The sequence below is a fragment of the Passer domesticus genome, chromosome 4, assembly GCF_036417665.1.
Source record: "Passer domesticus isolate bPasDom1 chromosome 4, bPasDom1.hap1, whole genome shotgun sequence".
Taxonomy (NCBI): domain Eukaryota; kingdom Metazoa; phylum Chordata; class Aves; order Passeriformes; family Passeridae; genus Passer; species Passer domesticus.
The window spans coordinates 29,525,256-29,548,473 of record NC_087477.1 but is presented as its reverse complement, the minus strand read 5'-3'; the positions used below and the strand labels follow the sequence as shown (position 1 = coordinate 29,548,473).

The window sequence follows — 23,218 nt, the reverse complement described above, 5'->3', positions numbered from 1 at the left end:
CCAGCTGCAGATGTATGGAAGAGCCCCTTAAAATATGATGGTCAGCTACATGCTTACAGGCCAGATTCCTCCTCAGTGTACCATATACACAAATCACCTCGCAAGGAGAAACTATCCCTGAAGCTCAGGCAAACATCATGGCAAAATATGCAGGGCTCACAGACACATGAATTCCTTTACTTCACACCCAGCCTCACAAATCTGCATTTCGCATCTGGTGGGATTAGCTGTGCACTAGGGCAGAAAAAATATATGCATAATTCTAAGTTATTAGAAAGTACTGAGAGCTGTCCAGCTCCTAGGAAAAAGAATCCCCTTAACCAAAGACCAGGCAAGGTAAGCAGCTGGAGCACCAAAAACTGGAGGCCTCCTAAGCTGGCACCTCAAGATACCATAAAGGCATGGAGGTCGTATCTTCTCTAAACTCCTGTAAAGAGTTCTGGGCTTTGGGTTTACCTCTAGAAGGAGGAATCACTTAATCACCATCTAACCTGATGTAAAGACAGCTGGTCTACAATGCAGGGAAGCAGTGGGGCAGACCGGGATTGATCAAAACCCAGTTTTGCAGCAGAGGCACTCTGGGACTCTTCCTTTAAATGTGGAATTCCTCCTTCTTTTGCAGGGGAAGGCTAAGTCACTCAGAAAATTCACACATCCAACCTTCAAAGATCACCACAGGCTGAAAAAGAAAGTTGAAAATTATATACTTCCAGGTACTCATGCTCTCAGCCTCATATTGGGAAAAGCAAGTCATGTAGCTGTGTGTCAGCACCTGAAAAACCTGTGCAGTTCACACATTCAATGAATTTTTATCCCAGTGAGTTGTATGGAAAACAACAATGAAGTCGACTGTTTTGTTGGAAAAACAGATATATACCACTCTATGTTCGATAATGTTTCAAAATTGAAAGCTCCTGTGGAATATTTTTTCCCCTGGAGAAGGGTTCCCACAGTAGCTGTGCCCAATAAAAAAGCATTGTGCTCTCAATTGTCACGGTTTAAGCCCAGCTGGCAACCAAGCCCTACACAGCTGCTCACTTGCTCCCCACAACCAAATGGTTCACACTAAAAGTGAGAACACCCCTGGGCTGAGATAAGGGCAGTTTAATAGGTAAAGGAAAAGCTGTGCAGGCAAGCAGAGCAAAACAAGGAATTTATCCACCACTTTCCATACCCCAGGTAAGCAGCGCTCCATTGCACACAGTGGTTACTTGGGAAGACAAATTGTCACCACTACAAATGTCTTCCACTTCTTCATCTTCCCCCAGCTCTAAATGCTGAGCATGATGCCATATGGGATGAAATATCCCTTGGGTCAGCTGCGATCAGCTGTCCTGGCTGTGTTCCCCTCCCAGCTCCTTGTGCACTCCCAGCCTCCCCACTGGTGGGGCCTGTGAGAGGCAGAAGAGGCCTTGATGCTGAGCAAGAGCTGCTCAGCAGTGACCAAAATACCCTGGAATTATTGACAAGGTTTCCAGCACAAATCCCAAACACAGCCCCATAACAACTACTGTGAAAATATTAACTCTAGCCCAGCCAAAACCAGCACACTGATGATAAAAACAAGACAAGAATATTTCACATCTTCTCCTTGTTGGACACAATACAAGAGCTTAAACATCCTGTGGCGAAGTCTCCCTTCATCTCACTGATTTGCAATTATCATAAAACATAGGACTGCTTAAGGGCATCAACACTGATGACAGGAGTCAGCTACCATCAACTACATCAGCACTGACCACAGGAGTTAAATCCCTGTTTGGGGATTTGTGTGTTTTGACTTTTTAATTCTACAAAAAAAAAAGCTACATCTAAAAGCTCTAGCTAAAGGATAAGATTACTGATACAGAGCTAGATATATATACGTGTATCACTTGATATGCCAAACCATATGCCAACAGGGAAGTCCTGAAGTGTGTAAATCTTGATATGAAAATAATTCTCAGCAGAACTAGGGCCTGAATCTGCAACACATGATAATTTCCCTGCATCCTATTCTCACACCTGTGCTCTTGTGCTATCTTCTCCCCCCAATCACATTGCAAAACCCTACACAAAAAAAAAAAGTCCAACCCCAGAATACGTTGCACAGCTGTCTCACTGTTACATCTATTATTCAAGAAAGGTCTCATTGAATAAATGTCTGTTCAGAGGCTCTAAACAAATTTCATTTCTGAACACCACTGTCTGCAGCCCAGCAAGCCATTTCACCAAGATAAGATCACACATTTAATCAAACGCTTCAAAAAAGAAATACACACCGAGTTTGCTTAATAACATCAAATAATAAAAGTGCAGCACTGGCAGCATACTAATTTTTAGTGCTCTTTCTTCTTTGAGGGTTGTCTCAATAGTCAAGGTCAACCGTACATGGGATTTCTTCTAATTAGGGCTTCTGGTAATGGAAGACCTGCTTACTCTCACCACTTAGCCATGGTTTTGCCTACAATGAAGACATCTCTCTTTCATTTTAAATTAAATCACTGCAGCATCCCACCCAAGTACAACAGACGAAACTGCATAACTCTACTAATTCAATAGAGGACGCAAATGAAAGAAACAAAAACCACATCTTTGTGGTCAACAAGCAATCATCCACACAAATGTCTATGACATTAAAAGTAATTTATAGGAGAAAAAAAAATTGTGATTATCTGCTTGATGTTTAGCTATAGCTTCTACTGCAGTACAGCACAGACCTATTTTGAGTTAGAAACTGAGTGGACTTGGCATCCCTAGGCCAAAATACACTTTGCCCTTCATTTTATTGTAGTTGTGAGAGGAACCAGCTCAAAAATCCACTATGTTGTTACTACTACTGCAAAATACATCTGTATTACTACAGACCAGACTTAAACGGTATTCTTCACTAGCTTGTCTGTTACTCTGTTTATTACTAATTACTTCTTTACGCAATTAAGAAATCAGCTTTACCACAATGACGACTGCTGAAACAGGCTTTGCCCCAAAATTACATGAACTTGGGATAACTGTGGACTCTTGCTGTGCTCAAGCTGCAGCTTGAAAAGGGTCAAACAAAAGCTGGCATCCTCACCCTTACAGCCTGGCTCATAGGTTATGCTGGGCTGCCCTTTGCTTCCTTGGGATGAGGGAGCAACCAAGCATAAAGGCATTGGAGAAGACAACCCCCCATCTGCTGCTGCTGCCAAATCTTAAGACAAACAGTGAGGCAGCTCTGAGATATATTCCACACCATATCACATTCTCTGTCAAAAACATCCCTGCAGACACTGTGGAGGTCCAGATTCTCCCCTTGAACAGGAAAATTGCAGCTTAGCTTAGGCTGGCATAAACAACTGCTTGAGTCTATTGGCAAACATCTTTCTTCATGTTTCAAACATCTTGAGTTTCACCCAAGGTCTCAGCTCCACTGCAAACACAGGGCTGCTCAGTTGGGAATATCCTCATGTGCTCAGTGATGTGTGCCTGTATTTCTCACCAAAATAAGGTTGCTAACATAGGAATCCTTCCCTTGTTGCAGTGGATATTGTCTACCTTGACTTCAGCAAGGCTTTAGACACTATCTCTCACAACATCCTCACAGGCAAGCTCAGCAAGTCTGGAAGGGATGAGGGTACAGTGAGGTGGATTGAGAAGTGGCTGAACAGCAGGTCCCAGAAGGACAGAAGGTGGATTGAGAAGTGGCTGAACAGCAGGTCCCAGAAGGACAGGAGGTGGATTGAGAAGTGGCTGAACAGCAGGTTCCAGAAGGTCGCAGTCACTGCACAGGGTTCATCTGGAGGCCTGTCACTGGTGCTGTCCCCCACAGTTCAATACTGGGCCCGGTTAATCAGTGACTTGGACAAAGATGCAGATGCCCCCTCAGCAAGTTCAGTGATGACACAAGGCAGGGAGGAGTGGCCGATTCCCCAGAGACATGTGCAGCCCTTCAGCAGAAATCACCTGAAAACCACAAAGGCAAATGCGGGGTCCTACACCTGAGGCGGCATAGCCCACACACCAGCACAGGGGCTGACCTGCCAGGAAGCGCTCCATGGAGAAGGACCTGGAGGTCTTGGTGGACAACAAGCTGTCCATGAGCCAGCCAGTTGTCCATGTCTTGTGGCCAAGCAGGCCCATGGTACCCTGGGGTTCATTAGGAAGAGCAGGTCAAGGGAGGTGATTCCACCCCCCTACTCAGCCTTTGTAAGGCCTCACCTGGAACGCTGTGTCCAGTGCTGGGCTCCTCTGACAAAAAGTATGGACCTCCTGGAGTGAGTCCAGTGGAGGCCAAGAAAGATGATGAGGAGCCTAGAGCATTAAGGGACTGGAGCATTTATGGAAGAAATTCTTTCCTGTGAGGGTGGTGAGGCACAGGCACAGGTTCGCCCAGAGAGGCTGTAGATGCCCAGGCAATGAGTGTTCAAGGCCAGGCTGGATGAGGCATTGATCAACCTGGTCCAGTTGGAAGGTATCCCTGCATGGAAGGGGTTTGGAACGAGATGATCATTAAGGTCCCTTCCAACCCAAACTCTTCTATGATTCCATGATTCTGCTTCTCATACTGAGATATAAGTAACAGACTAAGAAAGCTGGGCCTGTTCAGTCCTAAAGAGATGACTGAGAAGGGATCTCATCAATACCTTTGAGCATCTGAAGGGAGGTGTCAAGAGGACGGAGCTCAGCTCTTCTTGCTGGTGCCAAGCAAAAGGACAAGAGGCACACAACAGGCAGAAACTGAGGCACAGGAAGTTCCACCTGACCATGAGGAAGAACTTTTTTTACTGTGTAGGTGACCGAACACTGGAACAGATTGCCCAAAAAAGATTCTGAGCCTCCCTGACTGAAGATATTCAAGGACAGTCTGGATGCAAACCTATGCAATGCACTCTAGGACTGATCCTGCATCAGTAGGGAGGTTAGAGCAGATGACCTAGTGTGGTCACTTCCAACCTCATCCATCCTGTGATTCAGTGTTTTCAGCCTCCCTTTTGAATATCAGTGATGTTGTACAGAACAAGGCTCCCCACTCCTGCAACTGAAAGGCCTTGCACAGACTTTAGAAAGACTCATTGCAAACTGGTGACCTACTTAAGGAGATCTATAAAGTGCATTATGATTGTAATTGTGGATCCCTTGTCAGAAGGTCACAAGTTATCCCTCTATGCAGCATAATTGCTATATTTCAAATACCTATCAGGAAGAATTTTACTCAAAGAGGTGTATGTCATTTTGGAGTTGTACCAAATAAAGCAGCAATTGTAACATTACATTTTTCTAAAAAAAAAAAAAAAAAAAAGACACACAGACATTCCACACACCTGCATCCATTAAAGATAATCCAAAATGACATTTTCTTGAAGAAGTCTGTGCTGTGGGAATTGCAAGTGCAGTAGTCACATCATAATTTCCCTCGGAAGGAAGTGGGATAGATACATCAAATTTCCCAACTATTACAGCCTGTGATTGCAATATCCAAAATCCAAAGGAATGACATTTTAGATTACACACAGAGTTCGAACAAGCTTTAGCTGAGAAACAATGTCCAATGCAGAAATCTGTGGTCTGCTGGAAAGAGGAAAGGCTGTTCTCTGGATACTCCAGATAAGCCATCTACTACAGGATTACAGATGAGCACTGTGTACCTCCAGATAGACTTCACATTAAAAAATCATTCAGGATAGAATCCCAAAATCCTTTGTAAATGCAGGGGAAAAAAAGGAGGGAGATAAAAAACCAAACAAACAAACCCAAACCCCCCCAAAAAAAACCAAACCAAAAATGCAAAAGAACGCAGCAACAGAAGTGGTAAATAAGGATTCACATTACACAGCACATATGGGTAAAAAACTCCACAACATACATCTTGCTGAAATAAAAACACCCAAACAACAAAAACCTGTACCCTTTGAAGCGAGTGGTGGGAATTTGCACAAGTTTGAAATCACAATGTTTCAGTCAATAACGCACACATGCAAAGGAAAAGCAAAAGAAAAGGAGTTAACATGATCCCTGAAATTCTCAACTGTCTCCATCAGTGAGATGTATTCAAAAAGACAGCTACAAAGGGTGCTTTTTTTTCTTTCCTTCAGGAGTCTTTGGAACAGAATAAATAAATAAAATAAATAAATAAATAAATTAAATAAAACCGTGGGGGAAAAGGAAGGGAGAAAAAAGAGAAAAAAAATCCAGAGAGCTCCTGAAAATGTCCTTACAGGGTCAGCTGTCACAGGAATGCATTTGAGTATTCAAGGTACCCACCCATGCAGAACATCAAAAACTGGGCTTGGGTCCCTCCCCAATTCTCACGGGTTTAAGCCAAGGCTGGTTTGCAACACTGAAGAGCAAGGCAGGGCAGTGCCTCTGCAGGGCTCCTAAACAGAGACCCACAGATCAAACAGAACAGGAGCACTGCTTCTGCTTAGGGCCTCCCTCGTCTCCCGGTGTCCTCCAACACAACTCACCGGCTTTAGCACTGAAAAAAAAGTTAACAGCTCAGCAGCTCCCAGTGCTGGGCTCTTCTGAGCTAAACTCCCCATCTAACCTAGGCCTGCCCAAAGCTAGGCAGCACACTTGTAGCTAACATGCCTCTTACTTCTTGCTTGAAGGAAAATGTTGACTTTCCCAAGTATGCTGCAAACAGCACTCCTGCAACACACTGAAGATTCTCTTCCTCACTCTGAGGGCAATGAAAAAAAAATCTCATTAAGGCAGGTTTGGGATCAGCAACTTCAGAATGGAAAAAGCCTGCTACAACAAATACACAAGGACCAGAACTGACTCTGATAAAACATGTGGTTGCTCAACACCTCTGAAAATGTGGTTGTTCTATTTTGGTGGTGGACTATTAACCAAGCAACTCAGTTAAATTTTTACAACCACAGGCCCATGCACAAGTTATTGTCCATTACTGCACCTACCAAAAAACAACTAGAAAATAAATAAGGAGAGTCCTTCCAGCAAGACAATTTAAAAAAACCCAAACAAACAATTCTATGCATCAGCACCATTGTTTCCCAAACAAAACCTGTGTATGCACACACACGGACATACACATGTGGTACATATGTTTTGGGTATAGGTGCAATTCTCAGATTTCACCTAAAGCCAAAATTCTGTTTCATTTCCCAAAGTTTGACAAGAACATTCAGAACTGGGTCTGTTCCCCAAATCATGGTATTTATATGTCTATCTATGTGTCTGCCCATGATAAACAGATGTTCTAAAACTGCATTAGTCAGAAGGTTCCTATTCCCCGAACTTTAAACAGTGTTCATTGATGCAGTGGCCTCACCTATATAAGCAGATTCTTTGTTTCTAGGGAGTGGCAAAGGGACTTACTGTAAAAACTCATATATATTGTGTGCAGTGACTCTCACAAACTAATTACTTGCCCTTGGTATGAAACCACTAAGAGTCTTACCCAAAGGGGCCAGGTTTAGACTAGACCTCCCTTCAAAAAAACACTGCAATGCTGGCACCTTCGAGCAGGACTTTGCAGCAGGGCAATTCATGACTAAATTTTAAGCAACACTTCTACAAAAGGACAGGGAGTCCTATTTAATTTAATTTTAACTTTGCATTGCTGTAAGAAAACACTCGTGTTGGTCCTTTGTATTTATGACACTTTGTTCTAAGTTTCAGAAACGCATAGCTCCGTTCCAAAGTTCAAAATCAATGACTTTACCTGATATAAATCAATGCAACTGCAATCAAATCAGTAAAGCTCTTACAATTAATAGTAGCAAAGCTATAATCTAAACTACTCAAAACACTGTGCATAATATTTCAAAGCTGTTTCCTGACAGGTACCCACTGTAATGAATTGGAGTTGTGCTACAGGCTTCTGAAGCATTAGGTTTGTAGCCACTGAAATAATTCCTGTGTAATTACTCACATGTTGACCAACGTGCTTTAAAAAATAATTTTCAGAAATCCTGGCAGAGTGAGCACCAATGGATGCTCTGTAAAGGTTTATTGCTCTTAGGCATTTAAACAAAACCTACAATTTCATATTGCCTAACTGGGACAGCTGCCAAACTCCTCTTTGCTTTCTTCAGAATGGTGTCTATTTCATGACCCTTGAAACTGAAAGCTGTCAAGCCTCAAACAAAAGTGTCTTGATTTTAATTCTGGACTGTTTTCACAAACACATTTTAGAAATGTACACAGATTTCTACTCTTCCTCTGTGTTCATTGCTTTGTTTGGCCTGAAATGCCACCTCTGGCAAAGATGTTACAAAACAATTACTAGAAACTTGATGCTGAAGCAGTGGAATGTTTTTGAAAAGATATCTCATCTGAGATTCTGGAGCTTCTCTTCAGATGATACCACATGTGAGATTCTTGAGCATCTTCCCTTCACAGGGAAGCCAAGAGAAGTGCTCCACTGACTACAGTGGGAGTTCCCATCACAGATGCAGCAGTACCTCCCTCAGACGGGAGTAGGCCTGAAGAAGTAGAGATGAAAAGTTCAAAAAGGGAAGGGAAAAAAAAAAGACTCAGACAGAGGAAAACCGAAATTTCAGGCAGGCTGGAAAAATCCTGCACTCAGCACCACTTAGTAAGTAAAACTGTGATCCACAACACTATTAAAATGATGTTTCCACTGCCTGAAAAGACTAGTTACCTTGCTATAGTTACAGATACTTGGTGCAATGACTGCTAAAAGCATCTGCCTTAGAGGCAAAATCAGAAGGCTCTCTGAGAACATTGCTGAAGTAGAAGCTGCAGTGCCAAGGTGTCTTTAGAGAAGTTGTCTTAAAAATGAACACTTAGCTTGCAGACAAGAATTTCAGAGTGCACTGTAGAGATTATCTAGTGAGGAACGTAAAGCAAGCATTACACTGCAAACCTGGAGGCCAAAAACAGGCAATGAGATAACGTCCTAGATAGAATCACATCACAGATTTGAGTAGGAGGTGGTTTCCTTGCCATTAAAGTAGGCAAGAATTAGAAGTAGATGCTTAAAAGCAAAGTTCTGCTTCTACTTCACCAGCCTGCTCTGGGAGCTTCCAATGCCACTAAGCACAAGGATGAGATCAGGGAGTGCTGGAGCATCTCAACACCTACAGGAACAGGACATACTCACATGCATCCCAAGCAGGGATTAAAGAGCCTCACATTAAATGCTGGTGAGGATTGTGACAAATATTTGGCAAGGCAGGCATGACCCCAGGAGATGAGGCAGACAGAGGCTAGCACATCACACCCCCTTACTGGGACAGTTACATTCCTACAAATACACCAGTGCATACTGAACTCCTGCAAATGACCATTTCTAGCTCTCCATCCTGCAACTGAAAGCACTGCCTGAAGACATAGCAGAGACTGAAGTGTGGACGTACACTCAGAATTTGGCATCATGGTGCATTTTTCATGTTCCCATCCCAGCAGGAGGGCATCTACTGAATGAGAAAAGGACCAGCAGGGAAGAAACAGGCGTCCATAAACATCTCTCCAGCATGTCAATGCTCACGAGTACATCCTACCCCAATAAGCAGCCCATCAGAAGGGGCAGACAAAACCTTCTTTATTTTGCAGGGCTGTCTTGATGTTTCAGTACTGTCCTCAGCAACCCATCAATATTGTGATGTCTATCTCTCAGATGATCACCAGTCCAAAAAAAATTAATTTTTGAGTTGTTCTTACAAACCTCTTGTGATATGCAGAAGTCTCTAGGGAATAAAAATCCTTTTCAAAATCACTCCAATTGCAGCATTCAGCTGTTTCCACAATCACCAAGTAATATAATTACAACAGGAAAAAATAAAAGGAACTTATTTAAAGCATAGAAATCCTTATGCCTGTCCTCCATGCTTTAGCTTTTCCTTGATCCATTCTTGGTCCCTGAATTCCATCTCTTTCATCAATCTTTAACACATCCTTTATACTGTGTCACGCATTAAATTGCCTCCTAGTCAATCTACACCAGTCCCAACACTATTAGTATTAAAATTATTAATAAATCACCCATTCCTAGGATTTCTTCATTTACAAAGACTTCCCTCCCCCGTGTGCATGAATAAATGTGTTGATGATGCATCCACTCATGCTCTGAATGTGAAAACCCTGATGGCAGCATCAGCCCCTCCAGCTGAGTGCTGCCCAAAGCTAAAGGTCATGCATATTCCTGTTCAGTCCTGGCTGATAATTTGCTCTACCTGCCTCTAAATATCTATTTATTTATTTTTCCAACAGCTCTGCAACGCTGGGCTGAGACACCCGGCTCATCAGTCAGCTGGCTGGATGTGCATGCCTGCATTTTCACCTACAAACCTGCTCACACTTCCCTCCCAGCCAGCAAGGAGCACCAGCTCCATGTTTGCACCAGCAGACACTGGGCAATTTGCTTTCTGTTTCAGGAGGAAAAAAGCTTTTCCTGCAATCAGTGCTTGGACAGGCAAGCTGAGCACCTCTGAGCACATCACCCCCGACTGGGAGGAAGGATGTGGTCCCCATGGCATCCCAACCTGGGGGATACACAGCCAAGCAAACAAAGGAGGGGGGTGGAGGGATGGACCCAGCAGGGCACAGGGACAAATTCAAATATCCTAGGCTAAGACATAAAGTACTTCATGTCCGGAGGGCACCAAGAAACTGAAACACCAGCTCCCACTCTTGTCACAAAAAACATCTCCATGAGGACTTAGTAGCCTCAACTTAATAAATACCATTACAATCTCACTGCCCTGCAAAACAGCACTCAATGTTTTCACTATCATCAATCTACACTGTCATTTATCTTGTTCTGGAATTCAATGGAAAACTAAACATACCTTCTCCTAACTACCCCAAGAAAAAAAGGGAAAATACATATTTATTCAATAACAGAAATTATACAGAACTCAAAGGTGAAGAGTAGTTTTATAGAAACTTCAGTCCTTTTGGAAATAAACGCACCAGAGATTTGTATCCACTTTATTTTTGCTAGCAGGTAACAAGACAGCAGTCACTTTATAGTAAATCAAGCCTAAAAAAGGAAAAAGTACTCTTGAAGTACTCTTAAAGAGCAGGAACGGGAGCAGCCTCGACTACAACAATGGAGACTGACTCCTGTTCTCTCAGAGCAGTTTAATCTTTAGGGAAAAAATACAGCTTTACCACGGAGCCCTAACCTGAACTTTGTCACCCAGCATTGGCATGGATCAAAAGTGACGACTGCAGACTTTTTGACAGCAGCCTATTTTAACCTGTAACACCTGGTTTACTCCCATGAAAAGCTCCATGGAAGAATTCTTCCTAATGAATGCACAGTAGAAGCCTGTTCGTATTGCAAACCCCTGGAAATGATGATAAATGAGCTCCACAAAGCACATGCTACTACTCAATACCAAGCAAGCAGCATTGACTGCGCTCTTAAGAGGCAGCATTCCACAATGAAAATAGAATTTATTTCTTTTCAACTCCAGGGAAGATTTCTTTTTGGTCAGCTTCGAAAATTTTGATCCTACGCTCTGGAATAAGGAGTGCTATAATACAGAGAGGAATTGCAGCCGGCAGACTACCTCTCTGCCTTGTATCAAGAAACAGATGGCATTTTCGCCTTTTCCCTAGCATCTCAGCCTCCCTCTAAGCAGCTGGCTGCCTGGAACCAGAACTGCGAGAGTGGAAATGGCAATAACTCCTAAGGAGTGATCTAAACAGGAAAGTAAATACAATAGACATGGGTTGTTTTGGCTAAAACGATAATGAACTCCACAGTTGACAAGCAGAAACAATACATTGCTGTTGGCCAAAATACGAGTTGTTTTAACTACCGCAGAGAAGAATCTCATGCCTATCAGGAAAGGGAGAGAAAGAGAGGCTCCTTTCCTACTTCGCCACCCCTCAAGCAAAACTACACATCTGCTTGTCTATAGGGGAAAGGGTAAGGAAAAAAGCCCAACTAAATGTATTGGAGGTCAGCGTTACTTCCCTGGACAACTCCGGATGCAAGTCTGCTGATCAAACTCAGTCCTTGAAGACAATCCCCCAAATACCCAGGGCACATCTCTGGGGTAGTGTAGCTACATCTTCATTAGCACTAACGGGCACTGGAAGTAGGCTCCTTAAACTGGGAAACAGGGTTGCTGCTCTCCTGCTGATGGTTTCTCCCCGCCATCAGCCTTACAAGCGGCACCTCCAAGTTACGCGGTGAAAAGATGATTGCACGGGGAATACAAATAAATAATTAAGGGATCAAATAAACAAAGGGTTAAATGAAAGAGGCGTTGAAAATGCAATTCCGGCTACACATATCGGCCCTTGCTCAAAACAAACGCCAGTCCGGTACTGCTAAGAGGCAGCAAACGCAGCCTCACGGGCAGGAGGTGGGGAGCTCCGCACATCCCTGCCTACAGCGAACGCTTCGCTCCCCGGCTGCACGGCAAGCCGAAGCTCCCCGCGTCTACCTGTAACCCGGGGCTGCCGGATTCAGACCTCGACCCTAGCCCCTCACATCCATGCACAGGCAGCCTCCAACACATACCCCCAATTCGGCAACATCCCCCCAACTCATGCCCCCTGATATCCAAGAAAGCAAGCGCTTCTCGAGGCACCCTTCAGCGACTATACAGCAACGCAGATCCACGAAGGAGCGGGCATGAAGACGGGGGAAGGGGGGAGACTGAGGAAACATAATGAAACTGACGAATTCCTCAGTGTAACACCAGCAAACCCCCCGGTCCAACGTGGTGCCTTTCACAGAAAAAAAAAAAAAAAAAAACCAAAAAAACCCCAAAAAACAAGAGAGAGCAACAACAAAACCTACCGGGTCCCCTCCATCTCCTCGCTGCCTTTGCCACCCTAGCTGCCCACAGCCAAACCCGGAGCCTACAAGGCATTTCCAAACAAGACGCACACCCCTAGTCTCCACTGTCGCCCAGCACACAGACCCAGAGAGATGCTCCCCGTTACCTGGAGGATCCAGCCCTCCTGAAGACAAACTACCCTTATCAGAGCATAATTCAATCCAAGCGTGCGCCCAGGGCGGCCGGCACCCTTCAGCCCAACGCAAGCGGGCAAGGGAGCCACTGAGGGCCGGGCAAGGGCTGCTGAGCATCCATCCGCTGGTTAGTTACCTTTAGTCACCTCCGGCTCCTGAGATGCGAGTCCCCATCAGATCCTCAACAACCTGCAGCAGGGAGCTGCTGCCACAATCCAGCCATTAAAACCAGGGGTGGGAGTAAGAAGCAGACCTGGCCACAGTACCAAAGCCCCCAGCCAGGAGGAAAAGGGGCCGGACGAGAAGCACGGACGTCCCTCAAGCGAGGAAAAATTTAAAAAAAAATTTAAAAAAAATAGAAAGAAGTAAAAGTCTTTCCTTTTTTGCCGTGTTCTTCTGCTACACAAGCTTCCTCCCGGAGGACGAGAGTGTGTGGGGATGGGGGAGGCGATCGCTCCCGCCTCTTCCCCGCCGTCGCCGACCCCTCTGGACGAAAGCCCCGCTCCGATTTACCTCCTCCAGGTGGGCAACTTCAGGGCAAGGTGATGTCTCCAGAGCCGGCGACACCGGCCAGGCGATTCGGATGCGGCAGAGTCATTGCCTGTGCTGCTGCTGCCGCTGCTGCCGCCGCTGCTGCTGCTGCTGCTGGGGAAGAACAGCCGCTGCCGAAGAGACCACCAAAAAAAAAAATAAAAAAGGAGAGAAATCTTCCACCATCCCCCTTTCTCTCTCTCCCCTCCAGCACCAGCCGCTCTTCGCATCCGCTCCCCTGCCCGCGGCCCCTCGCTCCGCCGGGGCTGGGGGACACAAAGGCGCCCGCGCAGAGGGAGGCGGGTGGTCCTCAGCCCCCCGCGCTCCGCAGACACCCTGGATCCTTCCTCCTCTTCCTCCTCCTCCCGCTGCGGAGACCGCCAGCCCCGGCGCGGCGCGGCTCGGCGCGGGCGGGCGGGCGGAGGGGGCGGCTCCGCGGGCGCGGAGGGGGCGGCTGGGCGGGCGCGCCCCGCGCGGTGCTCAGCGGGCGCGGGGGGGCCGCATGGCCGCCCCGCCGGCTCGGCACGGCTCGGCTCGGCACGGCTCGGCTCGGCACAGCGCACACGCTCCGCACACGGGCAGCGCGCTCCGGGGCGGCGGGACCCGCGGCATCCGCGTCCCCCGCAGGGCCGAGCCGGGAGCGGGGAACGGGGCCCGGGGAAGAGGCGGCGGCGGGCGGCGCGGCGCTGCTGCCCTGCCCGGCGGCGGCCGCACGGAGCCGGGCGGGCGGCGAGCCGAGGGGCGGGGGAGCGCCGAGGGCCCGGATCTGGGTTGCGCGGACGCGGGCTCCACCTAGCAGCCGGCCGGCACCGCACCGCACCGCCCCGCACTGCCCCGCAGCCGCCCCTTGGCCCGCACCCTCTGCGATCCCAGCCCCCCGGCCGCCTCCACCTGTCCCGCAGCCCTCTCCCGAAGGATCCCGCACCGCCCGGTTGGACACTCTGCCCGTGGCTCCCCTGCCAGGTAGCCAATCGCAGCCTCCATACAGGGCAGGATCCCGCTGCACACTGGATCTCCCACGTCCCGATTGGCCGCTTGGAATTTTGTCCCCGGCCAAGCGGCCAATTGCAGCCTGCCTTTGCGGCATCAATCCATCACCTGTGTGGTTCCCTCAGCCCCGACTGGGTGCTCTGCCCGCTGCTGCCCTCCCAGAAAGCCAATTGCAGCTTGAGTTTCCAGCACAGACTCATTCCCTACTAGATTCCCCAGCTCACGGTTGGCCTCTCAGCCTGTGGTCCGCAACCAAGCAGCCCATCAGACCCTACCTGCTGGTCAAGGATGGCCTCCCTGCTGCCCAGCACAGGGAGGGGGCTCAGGGCAGCCTGGCATCAGTTGGGGCAGCAAGACACACTCTGTCCTTGCCCTGGCACCCCCAGCAGGTGGGAAACATGAACCCTCGCATCTCCTGAGAGTCAGGAACCTCCAGGAAAGAGGACAAGAAGCCTGCCTTTGTGTCAACATTTGTAATCTTAAATGATTACATGGGACCTCTTGGCCGGAACATGCTAAACACTTCCTTCACAAACCAAATTGGTTGGTTGGTTTTGGGTTTTGAGGGAAGGACCTAAACAAATGAAGCTCCTTTAACAACAAAACAACCAAAATGTGGATTTCAGAAAATAAAAGTTTTCTAATTGCCTGAGTGCAACACACCACACTTTATCCCAGTGACCAGACCTGTCTGGGGAGTTGCTGCTGCACTCCCAGCTTCGACGGTAGCCAAGAGAGCTGGAAGGGCCCGAATGAGGCCTCCTAGTCCAGCCCAATGGAAGATCCACTCAGTTAATTATCCTGCTCAGCTTTTTCCTTAACAGGCTCCTAAGTATATCCTTGATGATGGAGACCTTGCAAGGCCATTCTTTTAAATGGGATAAGGGAATTAGGTAACCTTGTTTGTTAACTCAGACCATGAGTCAGGAAGATGCTCACACATGTTCCTAGCTGGATTGCTAGTTAGGCAGGCACAGAAATGTGTATTTAAGGTTAAGAACTGCTATTCTGTATGCATTGGTGTGCAGTGGAAAATTAGTACCAATAAACATAAGTGCTGTTTTCCCAATAATAAAATCAGGGCCCATTCACTGACACTGCAAAAATAAAGAAAGAATATCGACTGTGGTCAGGGAAGGGAAATATACAATTTTTAACAGGTCGGTCTCAACCATTTCCATTTCCAATTGATCTCTGCAAAGTGATGTTAGAGAACACCTGTCCTTTTTCTACATGGCTGCAGAATAGCCCCACATATCCGAGTGAATTGTGCTCAGTCTTCTACAATCATTTGATTAAAGAAAAAGTAGATTTCAAAGCAATTAAAAAGCTGTTGTTCTTTGGACCTTGCATTTGACTCACCAAAATTATTATTCCCAGTGGAAAAAGCCCTTGGAGAATCTACTGCTTTATCTTTGGGAAAGTCCTTTTTGTAACAGCCTTTCTTCCTGTGTCTGCATGGAGCGGAAAAACAAAATATGAAACAAACAAGCAAAACAACAACCAATAATCCTCACAACACCAAACAAACAAAAATCCCACCCCCCAAAAAAAACCCAAATCAAACTAGCAAAACCCCAAAATCTTTAATACTGCTTCTGCTGGGATACTCAAAGATATGAGATATGAGATTCTTCAAGATACAATTACCTCTCTGATGATATTCACCATTCACCACACATGCTCTGGGAATGAAACAAAGCCCAACAAGTTGAAATTAGATTTCCTCTATATCTTTAAGCTCTGTTTTAATGCAGAGATGAAAATGAAATCAATGTTCAGTGTACAGTGAGTAACAAAAAGACAAAAAACCACTAAGCTAAACTGTGGTGGTGTGGTTTTTTATCCCCCTCTCACAGCATTGCATATAATGAAGATGGAAAAAACCCGATAAATTGTGGGGGGAGGCAAGGAAGAGCTTCAAAATGCCACCAGCCTGTTGCGCTGTTGGTGCTTTTTAAAATCATGTCTCAGACTTAATGCTGTGAGTCAGCCCAGAAAAACTTAAGACACAGAATAGTTGCAGTAGGTTGTGCAGTTGTCTCCAGAGGCAACAGCAAGATTATTCCCCAAAGGATATTTTCCCAGTACTTTGTCCAGCAAAACTTGAAATGTGTCCAGGGATAAGGTTTCCACCAATTCCCTTGAGTGATTACTCCCCAGTCTCATATATCTCACCATTTGGAAGATTTTCCTGCTGTTCAGCCTACATTTTTGCATTTCTTAATTCCATACTATTACTTGTGGTTATGGCCCAAATTAATCAAAGTACTTCAATGCATGCTTAAATTTAGGTATGTGCTGAAGCTCCACTGAAATCATGGACACTGGTGTTTTGCAGGGCTGATGGATCTGCTCGTGTTTTAGCACTGTGCTGAATTGGGACCATGCATCATGCAAAATAATTCTCTTTCTCTTACATATTTTTAAGCCATTATCCTTCCCTTGCTTAATTATCGATTAGATAAGCTATATATTTAAGCTACTTAATCTCTCCTTGTGTATCACTCCTTCCAAGAGTCTGAACATTTTTCTTTTTCAGATCTGAATTCCCTGAAACTCTTCTGTGTTTTTTGAGGATGGGTAATGAGGTATTGCAATTTAATGACATATCCCAGGTGTGATTACATAAAGAGCAGTTATTCTGTGCAGTCTGAGGATATAACTTACCTTCACCAGCAACCCCAAAGCGCATTGATTTGTTGTGCTGCTCTATCATTTTGTAAGACTCTATAATCTACTCCTCTTCTTTTCCATATCCATCACTCCGGCATTCAGATATTTTTTTTTACTTGCATAGGCAGACAGCCTTGAGGCCTTAAAATTCAGTGTGGTGTTTTACACTGGGAAACCTGCAACAGAACCAAACTGCAACCTTAGAGAGATTTCCAGAACACTTTCTTCCAAAAAAAAATTAAAAAAATTTCTCTGTTTCAAGTTGTATTATTTGAATCTGTTCACCCAGGAAGTTGAGTTCCTAATCAATTTACTTCAGAAGGATTTGTCACACATACCACCCTGGCGCCATGGTGTCTTCATAGTCTGTTGCTCATTATTCCATTATCCCCCAGGTAGATGTGAAGCTTTAATGATAATTTCATTATTTTGTGATGGTTTAAAAGTGGGTTTATTGAATTCTAATTGACTGTGATTCTGATCCTTCTCTCTTTTTTTTTCTTCTTTTTTCTGAAGAGATGTCCTATTTGCTTTACTCTTTCTCTCATATTTCCATTAACTTCCATAAACAACTGTCACTGAGACATTACATTCTGTAATTAATTACCTTATTCTCAAAGATGTATGTCATCTGGACCAATTCATGGATACACATTTCTGTTTTCAGGACTGTTATCAGTTGTCCTACACAAAACACACAATGTTTTCTTTTCTTTATTTCACAATCAAGTGTTATGGTTGATTTTCACTTTTTTTTTTCCCAATCTGATGTATTATCATGACAAAACTACATGAATTTTTAAAAACAAATGTTGTGGAGTGATACAAATAAACATCACTGACTTCCTGCCATAGATCCAGCAAAACTCAGCTTATCTCTGATAAACCCACATTTCCATCAGAAAATCACAACAATTCAAGCAGATAGATAGATAGATAGATCGATAAATAGATTATAACACTGAATTAGACCTTGACAGACTCCACATTCTATGTTTTCTTCTCCCCCATCATCATCTCCTCTGCAGTCCTGGTTTAGGAAAGCACTGTAAGATCCCTCCCTGCAAGGGAAGCACCTCATGTTTTTGCATGCTGAATTTTCCCACACTCATTTTAAGGCACAAACTTCAGTGGGATTGCTTGCACTAGACTCAAGCAAAATTCCAAAGAAAGGAGCAATTCAAAAGCAGAAATCAGCAAAAACACTCACACTTAGTATGACATTTTTAGTCTCTTCCTCCTAATATTTATCTTCATTTTGATACCATTTTTCTAGCTGCAAGAATGACCTCAAAAGATAACAAAATACCCCCTCCCATATTACACAGAAAATGCAACTAATAATGATTTCATTTTGAAAACATGGGCTGTCAAAAAAATGCTTTCCACTCAAGGGATACCTTAAGCCATAGCACACTGGCCAACCATAATAGGTTTGCAGTACCATGGCACCAACAGAAAAGCCTAAAGGAGAGAAGGTGCCATGGGATGTCTGGTCCCTAACTTTTAGCTAACCTATTTCCTTGCAGCCCGTTCATGTCCAATGCCTTGTGCATCAGAAGATGCGTTCTCAATCTCTCAATAACAGTGTGCTGGTTTCAGCTGGGGTAGAGTTAATTTTGTGCACAGAGGCTATTATTGGGCTGTGTTTTGGATTTGTGCTGAACACAGCGATGATAATCTAAAGATGTTTTTGTTATTGCTGAGCAGGGCTTGCACAGAGCCAAGGCCTCTTCTATTGTTTGTACTGCCACGCTGGCAGGGAGGCTGGGGATACCAGGAGGGTGGGAGAAGACACAGCCAGGCCAGGTGACCCAGCCTGACCAAAGGGATATTGCAGACCATGTGGCGTCGTGATCAGTGTATAAAGTGGGGACAAGAAGGAGGAAGGGAGGACATTTGGAGTGATGGTGTTTTTCTTCCCAAGTTGGGTGTGCTGGGGCCCTGCTCACTTGGAGATGGCTGAACACATTCCTGCCCATGGGAAGCACTGAATTAATTCCTTGTTTTGCTTTGCCTGAGTGTGCTGCTTTTGCTTTTCCTATTAAACTGTCTTTATCTCAACCCACGGGTTTTCTAGTTTTTGCTGTTCCAATTCTCTCACCAGTCTTACTGGTGGGGGAGTAAGTGAGCTTTTGCATGGGGCTTTGTTGATGGCTGAGGTAAATGATGACAAACAGAAATATGCTTGATTTTCTTTTGGTATTCCTACTCTTTTAGTAGGTGTCAGTACTGTTTCAGTGTTTCCTGAAGCGGAGGCAATAGGGACATGAAAAGACTTCCTGGCACAGATAGGGTGTTGCCATGAAAAGTGTAGTATTTAGTCCAGCTGGGAAGGCTGTGCAAACCCACTGTGGAACACTGGAGGTGGCTTGTAGACTGGTGGCTTAGATATGGATTGCAACATGGCCATGAACTGTTGACTTGAATCTGTCTGTAGTCAAGGTAATAAGGCAATTAGACACAAAAATCATTAATAATTTAGCTTAATTGAAACCTAACAATGCAGACTTCCTCTGCAATTCCAAGTTATTTCAACTGTTTGGAAAGCATGACCTGTTTCTGTTGTTCTAGTACATATGTAATGTGGGAGAAAATAAAAATTGTTACTAGAATTTCACTTTAAAGAACTTGTGTTGCTTTTTTTTTTCATTAATTTGAACTCATGAGTTCTCAGAGCTAGCTCTGATTCTATTTTCAAATAAAGGCTCTTTTTGTGTGTGGATAAATTAGGCTGTAAGATGTAATTGGCTGTTGTAGAGCGGGGGTGGGACTTTGATGTAGAAGTCATACTAAAGCAGATGGGTGTGCTGAGCATGCTTCAGCCAGGCTAAATGGGAAGAGCAATTAAATGCTCTTCCACACAGTTATTGCTGAAACAACAGGAAGCAGAAATAGCAGAGTAAATAAGCTGTGCCATCAGAGAGGCTTCCCTGGAACTGACAGCAAATTTGGAAGCAAAGGGGTTTGTTGGTTGCAGCTGCTGGTGAAAGTCACAAAAGTTCAGGGAAACCAGGAAAAACCCCAATGAACAGCAAAAGCAATGGCTTGGTTCAGAAGGAAAAGAAGCAGACTGATTTTTAGGACCAAAAATGTGGACAATAATTTCTGGGCTGCTTGTTGATTTACTCTTGTAGTATCCAGGAAAAATCAGATATTCTTTGAAACAAACAACCCAACAGCACACAGATATTTGTGCCCATACTCCTTAAGAAACCAATGGACTGACCTTAATCGATCTATAGGCCACTTGAAAACATTCACTGCATGCTGCAGCTTAGCATAACTCCACCATCCAGGATCATGGAGCCTTGAGACCCTGCAAGAAACCAACATGTTCCAGCCATGAGAAAGAGTGCCAAGCCCACCACTGGCACCCCTCACAGTGGTACCATGAAGGATGAATTATACTGATGTCCAGGAGGTGAGGTGCCAGTTCACATTGCTTGCTGGGCTGGAGGGAAATTTGAGCTACTGGGAGAACTGTTGTGTTGGCTCTGGGGACTGCTGGGTACGGTGTTTTTGCAGTACTATTAACTATCTATCCTGTAATGCTGATATCATCTGTAAACACTTATCATACCTATCTCCTGGCAAGCAGGATGAGAGAGAAAAGAAACAAGGGAAAATACCACTCTTTTTGCAACTCTGTGGGAGGATTTAAAGCCATTTGGGAACCAAAAGTAGGAAATTATCACAGCTGAGAAGTTGGTGTTTTAAAGGTACTCTCAGAGGACTTTGACTGCCATAGTATAAATTTAGTATTCATGGTATTAATGGAAAAATTCTAAACTGAACAGGAAATTAACTTTCTTACTTGAGGTTATGCTGCACTGGTAAAGTGATCCTAATTATTTTTAAGAGTAAATGCTATTGCTAAGGGTAAATCAGGTTTCAAAAAGAAAGAAATCAATAATACAAAGACAGATTTTGAAGATTTCAAATATTAAAACTAGGTAGAATGGTTTGTATCAAATACAGCAGAAAATCCCCTCAGTGCAACATGCATAAGGTTAAGTCTTGAGTGGATACCTCATGCATACAATTTAATGAATAAAAAACATATTAAATAAGACTGGGTCAAAACATAGACAAAGGGATTATATGGAAAATCAGAGCTTTAAGAAATGGGTGGTTGTGCAGAGACATACAATTGATCTTTTTGGTCTTGTACATGACCTTTTTGCCTCCTGGACTCCGTTTCAGAAATCAGTGGAACGATTTTTTATTAAGTTCAGTTTTCTTTTAACGCATAGCAGCAGTCACTGAAATAATAGCTTTTTTTACCCCCTACTGTACAGTTGATTGGCACATCCTTGTTTCACACATTCATTTTATAAATCTTTTAATGCTTCCTCTGATTGAGTCACAGAAAAATGATCCAAGACAAATGGGCAATCTGATCTTCAGATAGTTAACACAGTGCCTGGCAGCTGAAGATAAAGCAAACAAAACACCAAAATGTACCAGCAGAGGCACCCAACAGGAAGAGATGACTGAAATGCAGAAAGGGCCAGTGGACTCCCGCCTGAGGGATGTGTGAAATGCTGACTAGTCCATTACCAAGGTACTGATACCATAACAGTGCAAAAAGGGTGACAGTGCCAGGTAGTCTTGAATGTTCCTAAGCATGGCTGCAGATGTACCCTGTTAGTTTTGTGCTCATTAGGGCTGTAGAAGAAAGGTCTTGCTGGGACAAGTGCTGAAAGGGAAAGAGGAGCAAGCAAGATGTACCTAATGTCTTTCATGAAGGATAACAGGATGGACTATCAAATGTTATCAACCAGCACACAAGAAAAGGGGGTCAGGGACCTCACCTATTCAGCCAAATGGAAATCAGACAGCAATCAATATCTGGAGCAGATTTCAAAAGAGGTTTTCAGGTGCATAATCTCAGCAGAGACCAGCAGGAATTGTGTTCTAAAATCCCTTACACAATAACCCCTACTTTTGAATGGCTATAAAGAAAAATAACAAACATATTGCGATGCCTGTAGGTAGCCTGGCACTAGCATGTGTGAAATGTGTAGTGGGGGCATCTCTTAAAGCTTGAACTCGTCATTTGGTAGCTTGGGCTGAGCAGGAGTCTATTATTCACAATTCTAAAATCCACTCTATCTCATTTCATCATCCAAGCCATACAATCAATAATTCGAGTATGAATTTTAAGATTTTCAAATTAAGCCAGACACCCTAATGTATAGGACATGCCACACCAATTAGTATACACAACAGCTTCTCAGTGAGCCAAGATGAGAGCAGCAGAGTGATTTGGAAAATATGAATATCATTATGCTGAAGAGATGCTTAGAGCAGTAGGTAGGGAATAAGGTTCAAGCATTGGAATTGCTTTTCAGATGTGACCCTCAATATATTTTGGAGATTTGTATCTAATGCCAGGCCCCTGTAAATTGACTGGCAAATGGATGTATCCTGGTTCACCAGGCTCTTTCATGGAACAGAGCTAAACCCCTAAACACCATTAACATTATTGAATATGAGAGCTGCCAGTTACCTGTGTTATCCAGTACATCCTTTTCCTCGGGTACTTCTTACTCTCTTTCAGCTTGTTCAAATGATCTGTGCAAGGAGGGAAGTGCAGTACAACTGTTTTTTGCAGTGCTGCTCACCTGGTGCCACTTGCTTGTTTGTGACATTTTCTGGGCACTAGATGGCCTGGATGTGGCAGTGGAGAGCATCATCAAATATAATGCAAACAGCAAAATTCTTGCTTCGTGGTGGTCAATCCAGGATGCCTATAAATTTAAATCTAGGTTATAATAGGTAATGTTTTTTGGAGCATTGAAACAGAATAGCCTTTTTTAACAGAGCCCATAAAACTCCTAGTAGTTTACTTGTACTTACATGTTGAAGAGTGCAAGCTTTTGTGTGCAGAGAATTGAGGAGCAATCTTTCCCTGTGAAATTTGTGGTCAGTCTAAGGGCAGTTTAACATCACTGGCCCCACATTGCTCTCTTTCAAGGCAAAATACAGCAGCACTCTCATATATCCATTTTTTGTTGTTTTATTTTTATTGATGGTGGATTTTTTTTGGTTGTTGATTTTTCATTATTTTATTTTGTAGGTTTTATTGCTTGATTTTGTTTGGGTTCACCCTGGTTGGTTTTTTGTTTT

The 23,218-nt window shown here is 44.3% G+C and overlaps 1 protein-coding gene and 1 long non-coding RNA gene across 27 annotated transcripts in view; both read right to left on the bottom strand.

Moving 5' to 3' along the window:
* Positions 1–13,955, bottom strand: part of ADGRL3 (adhesion G protein-coupled receptor L3) — a 489,498-nt gene extending 475,543 nt beyond the window's left edge. For 24 of the 26 annotated variants that reach the window (XR_010360855.1, XR_010360854.1, XM_064416867.1 and 21 more), the window contains exon 1: positions 13,023–13,955. The gene's annotated coding sequence lies outside the window, so the exon portion shown is untranslated. Of the gene's footprint in view, positions 1–12,858; positions 12,950–13,022 lie in introns of those variants that run through there. The other 2 variants (XM_064416850.1, XM_064416849.1) reach the window with 2 other exon arrangements.
* Positions 13,956–18,094: 4,139 nt separating this feature from the next.
* LOC135299963 (uncharacterized) lies at positions 18,095–22,835 on the bottom strand. The gene is made up of 3 exons (XR_010361808.1): positions 22,714–22,835; positions 20,313–20,402; positions 18,095–18,144 (listed from the first exon to the last, which is right to left on the bottom strand). It is a non-coding gene; the product is annotated as an uncharacterized LOC135299963 (long non-coding RNA).
* Between the last annotated feature and the right edge of the window lie 383 nt (positions 22,836–23,218).